This window comes from Nycticebus coucang, chromosome 11, assembly GCF_027406575.1.
Source record: "Nycticebus coucang isolate mNycCou1 chromosome 11, mNycCou1.pri, whole genome shotgun sequence".
In the NCBI taxonomy this organism is placed as follows: domain Eukaryota; kingdom Metazoa; phylum Chordata; class Mammalia; order Primates; family Lorisidae; genus Nycticebus; species Nycticebus coucang.
Genome location: NC_069790.1, coordinates 87055957 through 87068208, shown reverse-complemented (window position 1 = coordinate 87068208; position 12252 = coordinate 87055957).

Below are 12252 nucleotides of genomic sequence, written 5' to 3'. Positions count from 1 at the left end.
ATTTTGAGGGTAATAGAAGGTATTGTAGTCTTTTGAAGAAGGGTGTGATGTAATTTAACTTACATTTTAAAAATACTGTTCTGAATGCTGTATGACTAATCATGAAGGCATTAGTGAATGCAGGAAAAACAATTAAAAACAATTACAGAAATTCTGGGCAAGAAACCATAGTGTGGGTGGGAGTGGTCACAGGAGAAGTGCTCAGAGATGGCATAGAGCTTGAAGGAAGTCAGCAAGCCTTGCTGAAGGACCGGAAGCCTACTGTCCTCGCTGAGGAAAGGGAGGGTCAAGGTGGACTCACAGGTTCTCGGTGTCAGCAACTGCATATATTGTGCTGCCTTTTAAATTAGACAAAAGGGTTGTTAGCACTCGGATATCTATTAACTCATTTAACCTTCCCTGCCACCCCTCACCCTCTTCTTAAAGATGAACAAACTGAGGCCTAGAGAAGTTAGCTCCCTTGCTGAAGGTCACACAGCCATTTGACCCTAAAGTCCATGCTCTCACAATTGCTTCCTTCGGCCTCTTAGGACTTTTTCATCAAGGTGAGATACAGATTTATAACATAAATGTCAAGGAAAGAGGAGGTTCCCTGAAAGTGGAATGAAATTAAAAAAAGAAAAATGGTGCACAACGTTTTGTGTGTTCTTGGCCCATGCTCAAAACCTAAGCATTTTGCAACAAACTTGAAGGGACTGACTGACTGCAGAAACACGAGCATCCTATGACACTATAGTGTCTCACAGAACTAACGACAGCATCTGAAGCCACAGAATGTTCCTTTGAAGGATCGTCAGCACCGTGCACAGCATGAGCAGAACCCTTTATTTTCCTGCATGTTTCCAAGGCACTGTGAATGAGGAAGAGAAGGTTAGGCCAAGGGTTTCAGACTCACTGCCCAGCAAGTTCATCAGAATATAAGCTACGTGAGGCTGGGTATTTTGTTACTAATACCTTCTCAATGCCTAGAACATTGTCTTAAATATGATAGGTATTTGATAAATATTAATTATATGAATGGTTGGAAGGTCTAAACTTGCTCTAACCCAGAATACCACAGAGCTCTAAAAAGAGTCAATTTTTGACTTACAGAAGAAAAAAGCCATGTATAGATAGAAGAGGGATGGGAGAATAAGACATGTTAGTTAATTAACTGATAATTTCAGAAAGGCCCGTGGAAACAGTCACTGGAGGGAGATCAGTAGTAAAAGGCAGGAAATTAGGAAGAAATTCAGGGTAGAAATAAAGGTACTTCCTGAAGGAGAAAATAAAACAGAAAAGAAATATTGATATTATCCCTATTCAAAGACTATCCCTTAAATAGTCAAACAGAATTTGTAGAAGATATTCATAATATGATAGCCAGAGGGTTTTGCCCTTGAAAAAGTAGCCAATGGTGATATATTTAGGAATTGTGGTTGTGACGGTTTTCCTTAAAGCTAGGCAGGTGAAGAAACTGACTTGTCTATGGGTCCTGATGACAGTCCTCCCAGGGTTCATGGCTCAGCACTCAGAAAGACATGCTCCTAGGAAGTTCTCCTGACATCTTTGGAAGATAGTTCTCCCAAGCCATGATATTTACCAGAGGCCTTGGAGTCTCTCATACTTTGACCTTTCAACTTGGGAGAAGATTACTTGAATTCCATAATTCTCTACTTTAAATATAATCATGTGACCAGAATTTGTTAGGAGGCATAGGCTCTCAGGGCTGTAACTTGCGATGTTTCTTAGGAGAAAATGCACCTTGGCCAGAGTTCTACACACATGATTAGACATAAAATTTTCAGGAGTCCATATTCTTCCTACATGTGGTGATGACAATTCTTGAGGCTTTAAGTCCCATAAATGGGATGGGTTTTGGAAAAAAAATTTTTCCTCCAGCGTTTGAAGGCAAGATTGAGGTGGACCCAAATTGAGTGCATTTAGGAGGAATCAGCTAGGAAGCTGAAGCCATGTTCTTTAATCCACTTCAGTAAGTACAAATTTTAGAAAGTGAAAATTACACAACTCTATATTATCACATATCATTATCAAAATCATTGTAAGAAAAGTTTACGTTTTCTTTTCTAATGCTTAACCCATTGGCCTTCTCCATAGTCATTTCTTAATCTTTTGTGGAACCCAGCATCATACTATATTTATAAGAAAAAAATCAATAATTGAAATCTCCATGTAGATGGTGTATGGACTCTCTCTCTCTCTCTTTTTTTTTTTTGCTGGAGGTAGTTGAGTATATGACAGCATGTAAACAAGAGTTTATCTGCAAGATGTTCTCATGTCATACCTTTATTTTTCCTTTAAAGTCTAAAAAAATATATAAAACAAAAGTAAAAAAAGAATAAAAATATTTCTTTAAGGTTTAAAAGATATAAAACAAAAGTAAGAAAAAGAATAACTGGAAATGGCATTGTAACTAAAATTTTTTTAGTACACAAATGAGTGAGACACTGTAAGGAAAGAATCACTTTCCACCACTCTAAAAAAGAATCAAGCTTTTCTATCACTACTTTTTGCATTGGGTCCACATAGGTGGTCTTTTATTTCGCAGGGCATATTAATCTCCTGTTATACATGGCAGCCACTACCGTGTGTCATCTCCATACAGTACAATAAAGTGATGCCAGAGCTTCCTTCTAAACTTAGGGACCAGGCTTCTCTTACTGTGACAAATGTTTATGGATTCCTCTAATTACACGTCTGGTTTAAAGTTAAGATACCAAGAGAATACAGTTCTCTTTTGTAAAGTTCCCAAGGTTTTTCTATAATAATCAATTACCATAATGAGTTTTTTTAAAGCTTCCATTCATCATTTTCTTAAAATATATAAACTACCCAGGATAAAGATAAATAGCCACAGCCAGCAGACCCTGAGGCGCTCTACCAAAGGCTTTCTTTAAATCAAGATCAACTGGCAAACATGTTGGGTTTTATTTCAAAGTCAATCCTGCTTAAGACTTAAAAAAAAAAAAAAAAAAAAAGTAAAACAAAAAGAATGTAAAAGAAAAAGTCACGAGGAGTTGACATCACCAGAGGACAGAGAGACAAAGCATCATTATCACAATGATCTCTGCGGTTCCCATATATTTGTTAAATGGGTCTCACTGGCTGACTTTTGTACTATTAAAGCGAGGAACTAAATCTGGACATGGGACTTTCCCCTCCTATTAACCTATTCTCTCCCTCTGTTCCTAGAAAAACTGAACCCAAACTGGGAGTTAATTTGGCACGCCTTTTTCTAAACAAGGATTTCCGAACCTTGGCACTATTGCTGTTTGGGGGCATGCAATTCTTTGTTATAGGAAGCTATTTTGTTCACTGTAGGGTACCTAGCAGTATCCCCGGCCACTATACCAGATGCCAGTGGGAGACATCTCCCTCCCCACAAAAATGACAACAAAAAAATATTTCCAGATATTGACAAGTGTCTCTGGGAGGGGCAAATGTCCCCTTCTATTTGAGAATAACTTCTCTAAACCCTCCATAAGCATAAAATGTGAGAGGAAAATTCAGTAAGGCATCCTAGGAGCCTAGGCTGTATGCCTTTTTCAATGGCATGCAACTGATTGAAAAAACCACAGAAGATGGAATTGGGTGAAATTTAAGTGATATTGGAAGATGTGTGTGGACTTTATAAGAAATACACTTTTAAAGTCTCTGCTCTGTTTTTCCTTACGTTATCCCCTGGTTATCTTATATAGTCTTTATGAAAAACTCTAGAAAGCTGTACCAGCCTTCCATGTTCTTTCTAACTAAACTAGTTGCTCTGCACTTGACCCGACAGCCCTTAGAACATCTTACTTTCTGCTCAGACTGCTATTCTTCCAGGCTTCAAGGATTCCAAACATATGTTCAGAGGCATAGAAACAGAAGTATTTTTAAGAAAATTTTTTGAGAAAAATTGTTTATTTTTGCCCTTAAATTTTATTTTTATGCTATTATACACCATATTCTACTTGATAAAGCAGAATAGATAGTACCAAAGAAAAAAAAAAGAAAGCATTGAATTCAGCCCTAGCTTTGCTTTGTTTTAAAAAATTACATCAGGTAAATTATATTTCTGAGTTTAAATTTCCTGATATTTAAAATGAGGCTTCCGCAAAAGGTCTTATGTACATTAAATAACATTTATGGGGGGGAACCCAGTAAAATTTCTGATGTTACATATTTTACATGTACAAACACTACGAAAGTGTGTGTCGGAAAATACAGTGTGGCTTTGAGGAAAACACGTCTTGTCACTGTTGAGGTTGCAGTGCTGCAGGAGAAAAAGCAGGGGACTGGGAGCTTGAATGACCTTAGCAGTAGGCCTGGCTTTGCCCCTGCAAATGTGGGACATAAGCTCAAATTACCACACATAAGAGAACCCTCCCTTAAAGCAGTGTATATGTTATTAACACCAATTACTGTTTCCCCTATAGTGTTATTCATTGACTTCTCAACTCTGAAAGCTTCTCTTTCATTTTTGTCCTCATGTGCGTTTCCAAATATATAAAATATTTTAGCTAACACTAACAAGAATCCTAAGTTCCAAACAATAACATGGGAGTTGTTCCTAAAATAAATGCAAAGCTGCACTGTCCCAACTATCATTTGAACTACAGACACCACCTGCATATCTGAAGGAAAGTAAGAATGTCATCTTAAAAGATGTGTATAAATTACTGCAACTACAGTCACCTCCTCCCCAACTGGCATATCACAGACCCTAGAAGACATAATCTTTAGATAAATTATACTTGATTTGGTACTTATTTATGAGGGAAAATGACTGGGTTGCCTCAAAATAAAATATATCCTATGACAGTGACTTATACAGAACATTGAGTTTATGGAAAAAGCAGTAGTCCAGAGAAATAACTCCTTTATTTATGTCAAGAATTTTAAAAATGCTACATTTAATTTTAATATCATGATAAGCAATATTCCCCCTGCCTGACAGGCCTCATTACACTGCAGTACATACAGTATTTGCCTTATTTAACAATTTTTATCAGTCATTTAAGAGTGGGCAACGCAGTAAGAAAAAAAAGAAAAAGAAAAGACAGACCAAAAAAAGGTGAAAGATATTTAGAGCCTTTTACTATAAGAATTTGGCCTTATTGTAAAGAATAATGAAAAATATAAACATAATGTTTCTTTGGCAAATCCTGTGCCCATGATTTCATTCCTGAGACAGCCAAAGATAACACTTGTCAATTGCTTAACTGTAATTCCTATTTATTTTAAAACAGTTCTCTGCCATAATGCAAATTGTTCATCTACCTAATTGGATTCACCAAATTTGTGTGAATATCACCTTCTGGTCACTTTTAGATTCTCCCTTAGGACTATTTCCTTTTCTGTTTTTTTCTGGTGTGAAGGAACTTTGATCAGAGACCCCTTTCTAAAATACTCTTACAATGTAGAAACCCAAAGCATATAAAGAAACAGAGCCCTGATGTGGAAAGTTCCACCACTCTCCAAAACAGTATGGACCAATCGGTAAGAGAAAGAGAAATTACAAATCAAAACTTTTTGCTTGAACAGAATTCTTCATTCCTCAAAAATTACTTGTCACTTTCATTTCACTGCTATATTTTAATCCTTCCTTTTCTCTTGCAGATACTCATGTTTGAATCTCACCTTTGTAATTTTTCATGCCATGTATAGAATCTTATGTTTTAAATTCTTGATTTATAAATTTTTAGACTTTTAGTTATACAGGGTGTCCATAAAGTTCATGTGCAATATAAACTAGTTGTAAAATGCAACATGAATTTTACGGATACCCTGTATACTGTTTCAAAATTGTCTTTAAAACCTTGGCCTAATATTATAATGTTAGGTTAATAGAAACCCTAGTCTGCCTCTAATGCTGTTCAAATATTTTAACTTCTGTGGACCTAAGCACCTCTGCTGTAAAATAAGAATATTTTTGGTTAAATATTAAAATGAGAATTGACTATTAAAATAAAAATACATAACCGAGAGGAGGAGCCAGTGGGCAGGTGGTCTTCACCCTGCCTGGCACATGAGAGACTCCAGCCACTCTGTGTGTCAAGACCAGAACTCTGAGGGGAGGAGTGAGGATAGCGAGGTGGGAGGACACCTTGGAAGGGAAGAAGCATCACTTCTTTCTCAAGTCGAGTGTTTATACCTTGCTGTAACATTTGAACTTTCACAAGAGATGCAATAATTTTGATAATAAAATTCAGAACCTTAATAATCATGAAAATAAAATAGAAATATATTTTGCTAAATAACTAGTCATCAAATTTCTTTTAGATAAAAATTTGGGATTTTTTTTCACTAATGGAATATTTGAACAATAACTATTTTTCTTTTTAGTTCATTTATTATGTCTACTCCAGCCCCATGAGAATATAAGCTATTTAAAAGAGCGGGGACTTTGTTTTACTCACAGTTAAACTCACAGCATTAGAAAAGTGCTTTGGCATAAGCTCACCAATTACAGGCAGAATTGATTTAAATTGAAAAATATAATTCACATTTCTAAAATATCTTAGTAATTCTCATCAATTGAATGCACTTTTTTGTTCTCATTAAAATATATTAAAAATTACTCGTATGAGGAGTCTAAGAAAAAAGAATTCCACCATAAGTCAGCTGTCTCAGAGATTCTTAAAGGAATAGCTTTTATTTTTTAAAAGAATAATGCTTCCATTCATCTACATTATTCTGCCACACAGAAGATCTATTAGAAAATAAAAGGATTTGTGTGGGTAACTCATAAAAAGCCATATTAAAGCCTTCTGGGATAATTTTTCAAAATGGTGTACAGGGTTTTAACGGCGTGATTCTCATTGACTTTAATGGGAGTCATGCAGCTAACACCACATAGACGCTTTCAAACCACATCTCTAAGTGTTCTGTCACTAACCCTTGTAAGTAATAAAATGGTACAATTTTTCTTTCTAGACATATAAACATAATCATGTTGATATCAGTATAATTAGGAACTTTTTTGTACCGTTATAGCTGGGTTTTCATTATGCTATCACAAGCCTCTTGTTTGCATAAAGACACAATTTCAACTGGACCTGGTTAGGGTGTGTGGGTATGAGTATGTTTACCATATTTGATCAGTGTTATCCTGACAGGGAACGAAGGTCTTTCTCTATGTATGGTGGCATTGTAAATGACTTGCTTAAGTATTTATTTATGTCCTTCTAGATGCAGCTCTCCAACACAGAGTCCAGGTTAGGAGAAAATGTGGTAATTTTTTGTTACAAAACAGATACAGTCTTGGTACCTTGCTGGCCTACAGTAAATATATGATTTTTAATAAAACACGATTAAATATTTAAACATTTCTTTGCCAAAATGTATTAGTTATGATCTGTAATGCAGTTATAGTCCTAAATTTCTTCTAAATATAAGGTGTCTACTGTGCCAGATTGTATGATGACTTCACAATATGGGCAAATGTTCACCAGAAACCATAAGGTGGTTTTCAATAAAGTCAGCTATTACATAATACAAAAAGCTATTACATAATAATTCATTTCAACAGCTCAAAAATATAAAATAATTTTAAAAACTGAATGAGCTAAATACATTAAGGTCTCTGGATTTTTTTTGCTAGGGTTTCAGCAACACTCACAGGTGTTTTATTATCGTAGGGTCTTAGCACTACAAAGAATAGTAATGACCTCACAGTCAAACTTTTCCTTATTCCTCCCCATTTTGCAGATGAGAGAATCCACAGAGAATGATTAAAATATGTTTTCTAAATAAAAAATTCTATTAATATGTGGTTCTAAAATGATTTTAATTGCAAAATATTTTTAATTGTTTTCTTGGAATAATTTGTACAAAGGGTTTATCAGTTTGTAGACAAGAATAGACCCCAGGCCCTCCTTACTCCTTCCACAAGTGAATTATTAAACAATAATCTCCCTGAGATCTTATACATAAGTATCCCTAGAGAATGTTCATTTGTTTGGGGGAAAATGTTACAGAGGCCAGTGTTCCTACTTAATGGAGAATCCATTTATATTATATAGAGAAGACAATATTGAAGATACCACAAAGGAGAGAAAGAGGGCCAACTACAGCACTTGTTGGATGGTCCAGGCAGGAAGATAGGCTATATTATAGGAGGGAAGAAGACTTACAGCTCAGGTGTGGATCATGGGAGTGATGACAGAGATGGCTGAGGACTCCACAGAGAAAAACTGTGAAACTGAGAAGGAAGAAGACAGAAAAGAGAAGCTGTAGGCAAGGGTCAAACCCAGAGAGGCTTGGAGCCAGTAAAAGGGTCAGATGGGATTCCTCTCTTCCTCCTACGTGCCTTCAGTGACTACCAGCCCACCATCTTTACTGAAAGTTTTTCCACTCTTCATGAACCCAGGCTTAGAGAGGTGAACAAGCATGTCCCAGAGTTAGGGCAGTCTGTGAGAGGCTCCACACCAGGAGATCACCATGATAGGTGGGTGTGCCAGCTTTCTTCCACCCAGATCCTCCCTTCTCTGCAAGTAGCCTGTCCACTGCTCCTGAGAAAGCAGGCTGACCAGGAGCTGCAGGCCCTCCTGACGCATTACAATTAATTGTAGGAGCAGTTTGAGTTAAAAAGTTCATGAACAGCCGCTTCTCTACAGCAGGCGTGCCCTCCAGGCTGAGGTCTACACGAGAGTAGGGCCTACACCTCTTTCCTTGAGAAATTGTGGTGGAACAGTGGTGCACAATTTGGGAATTTACTGCATGGAGGCATTTCCTGGGTTTTCACACGAGCGAGTCAGACAAGAAAGCCTGCCCCCACTATCCCCCAGACTTAAGAGGGGTTCAGGAGGACACACGAGGGAGGTATGGGAGCTGGACTCGGTTGACAAGGAAGTCTGTGTGGACATACCTGATGGAGGAGTGTGATGGAGATCTGAGGAGCAGGGATCTGGGAATACACCCATTACCCCTGCAGGAGAACCACCATATTGGATAATTATCTAGCAATTGGAGAGGGTTTTCCTTCTCCTGGTTCCTAGGCAACCAAATGCCTTGCACTTGAGTACTCCAACTCACTGGGTGCTACACCCCTCCCCCACCCAGTACAACAGGGAGGGGAGATTGGGCCAAGAAGTTTGCAAGCAGCCACTATTACATGACAGGTGCAGTCCAGGCTGAAACGTACACAAAGAGCAGGGGCCCACAACTCTTCCCTTGAGGATTTCTGGTGGAACAGGGGTACACAATCTGGGAACTCTCTGCTCACTGGTATTTTGGGAAGATATATGCTACCAGGTCAGAACACGCCCTGGGGGCAGATTTGAGAGCTGTACTGGGGTGGTCAGGAGACCCTGTGTACTGAACTGACAATAGAGGCTGTGATGGTCCAAGACATAGCTAGTTGGGAGTGTTCCCTCCACAGAAAAACTGTGCTACTTGATAAGGGGGGAAAGATCCCAGCCTTGGGCCTTAGCATTCAAACATTTAGGCCCCTGTCCAAAGAACAGCCCTCCTAGTCTGGAGAGACTGTGCTAACCTTTCTCCCAGTAGCTCCCTTTAGAAAAAGCAAGTTCTGAGCCCCACAGAAGGTTTGCAAAGCCTTTCAGGCTCCCACAATGTAATCATGATCTGCCTTGCTCCTTCTCACACCTCAGTGGTGGCAGAGATCAACCAAACCCCTGGGAGCTATAGGGCTCCTCCTAACGTGGGACACTGAGGTACTCCACCTGGGAATACAAAGCCTATCACAGACACAAAAGAACATCTGGGCAGGTAGCTCTCACACAAACATCAACCAATGGCAGGGAGAACAACTCAGTAGCTCATCCTAGCATCTATGAACTTAATCACACAAGGTGTGGATGATTCACACCAACAAGTATGGATAACTAAGGCACACCTAAATAAAATCACAAACAAACAAATCACACAGAAGATTAATGGAAAAAAAAAAGTTGGTTATTTGAAAATATGAACAAAATTGATAGACTTCTTTTTAGATTAACCATAAATAGAAAAGAAAAAGGACACAAATAAGAAATGAAATATTACAACTGATATGCAGAAATGCAAAATATTCTCTGTGAATATCATAAAAATCTGAATGTACATAAACACAAAAATGTGAAAGAAATGGACAAATTCCTGGAAATCCACAACCTCTCACTACCCGACTAGGAAGAAATTGAACCTCTGAACAGACCAATAACAAGCAATGAAATTGAAGCAACATTAAAAAAAATAATTCCCCCCAAAAAGCCCCAAATGAAATGTTTCATAGCCTAATTTTATCAGCCTCACAAAGCAGAATCGGTACTCACACTCTAGAAATTATTTCATGATACCAAGAAGAAAATAATCCTTCCCGACTTGCTCTAATAAGCCAGTATCATCTTCTTACAAAAGCCAGGAAAGGACACAACAACCACCACAAACACGCATCAGAATATAGATGCAAAAATTCTCACTAAAATTCTAGAAAACCTAATCAACAGCACATCCAAAAAATAATCCACCAGGACCCAGTGGGCTTCATCTCAGGGATATTAAGGATGGTCCAACATATCAAATTGGTAAATGTGACTCACCAAACAAACAGAAGCGAAACGATGATCATATGATCATCTTAATAGATTCAGAAAAAGCATTTGACAAAATTCAGTACCCTTTTACCATAAAACTCTTAAAATAGGCATAAATGGAACATATCATGAAATTATAAAAGCCATATATGACAAACCCATGGGCCATATCAAATTGAATGGGGAAAAGTTGAACGCATTCCCACTTAAAACTGGAAAGCACATAGTAAATGCTCATTAATTATTATTATTATTAATATACCAAGTTATTATGACTATTTTGACCTGTTTGTGAACATGAACTGTTTCTCTATTCCTCTTCATTTACATTCCCAGAGATTCAACTTTAATTTGCTTTTGTGACTGCATTTAGTTCTTATTTTCTTGACTTTTCTCTCTTCCTTAAAATTTATTTCTAAAAATTTGTAAAGTATTTATTTTTATTATATGGGTACATAATATTTGCATATATTGTTTTCTCATCTCTTGTGTAAGAACATGATAGCCATCTTGTCAAACACAACGTGATAAGCCAACTTTGGCTTCTGATATTTGATGATCTACCATTGTACTCATGACCTTTACAGCAAAATTTGACTTCAACTAATTCTGCTGTACTCAGCAAATAGAAGTCCAAATCTTTTTTGGTTTGTACTATTGACTGGGGTGATATTTTATTTACTTTTCCATAATTGTTATAATTATAATGACATTTATTATATTCAGCCACAGGCCTGGCAGAAATGCTCAAAATAAAAAGTGCTCAAGGGAGACATTTTTGACACTTGTATCATCAGATGTGATTAGCCTGCCCTGAAGAATATTCATACAATGATGGATAGAGGTCATTGATTGTCACCAAATTCCTTAGCTAGGTTAATTTCGTGACAACCCAGCATGCCATCTAGCAAATGTCTATATTTGGAAACAGAAAACAAAAATGCCATGAATTGATACAAATTTATCATTCTTATTGGGAAAGACCTCTCAAAAATGATTGCCACAACAATAGCTTTCACTTATTTCAGTCTCATGCTCACGCTTTTATTTATGGCCCTCACCACTGTTTGTAAAACCTGCATGTACAGACCTCATTTTGTGAGAATTCTGTTCCATGCATATTTGCACCAGCATTCACAGAGGTTTTGTAATATCATTTTATATTATGAACATCATAAGATTTTCTTTTAAATCTTTGCTGTCATTGTGCTATCATTGTTTATATTTTTAATTTTTTTAAATTGAATTTTTGTTTTTGTTTTCATTATTTTTGAGACAGAGTCTTGCCTCACCTAGGCTGAAGTGCAGTGTTGTGATCATAGCTCACTCTAACCTGGACCTACTGGGGTGGAGTGATTCTTCCCTTAACCTCTTTGAGTATCTAGGAGTACAGGGACTTGCCATCATTCTCAGCTAAAAAGAGGTTTTGTAAAGAAGGAGTCTCACTACATTGCCCAGGTTAGTCTTAACTCCTGGCCTCAAGTGATCCTCCCGTCTTGGTATCTCAAAGTATTGGCATCACAGACGGGAGTTACTGCACACAGACCTATAAAATTTATTTATTTTAATTGACAAAAAAATATATGTATCATAGACTACAAGTTGTTTTGAAATATGCATACAGTATGGAATGGTGAAATTGATCTTATTAGCTAATGTATTATTTCACATATCTTTTTTTACAATGAGAACATTTAAAATCTACTTTCAGCAATTTTCAAAAATACAT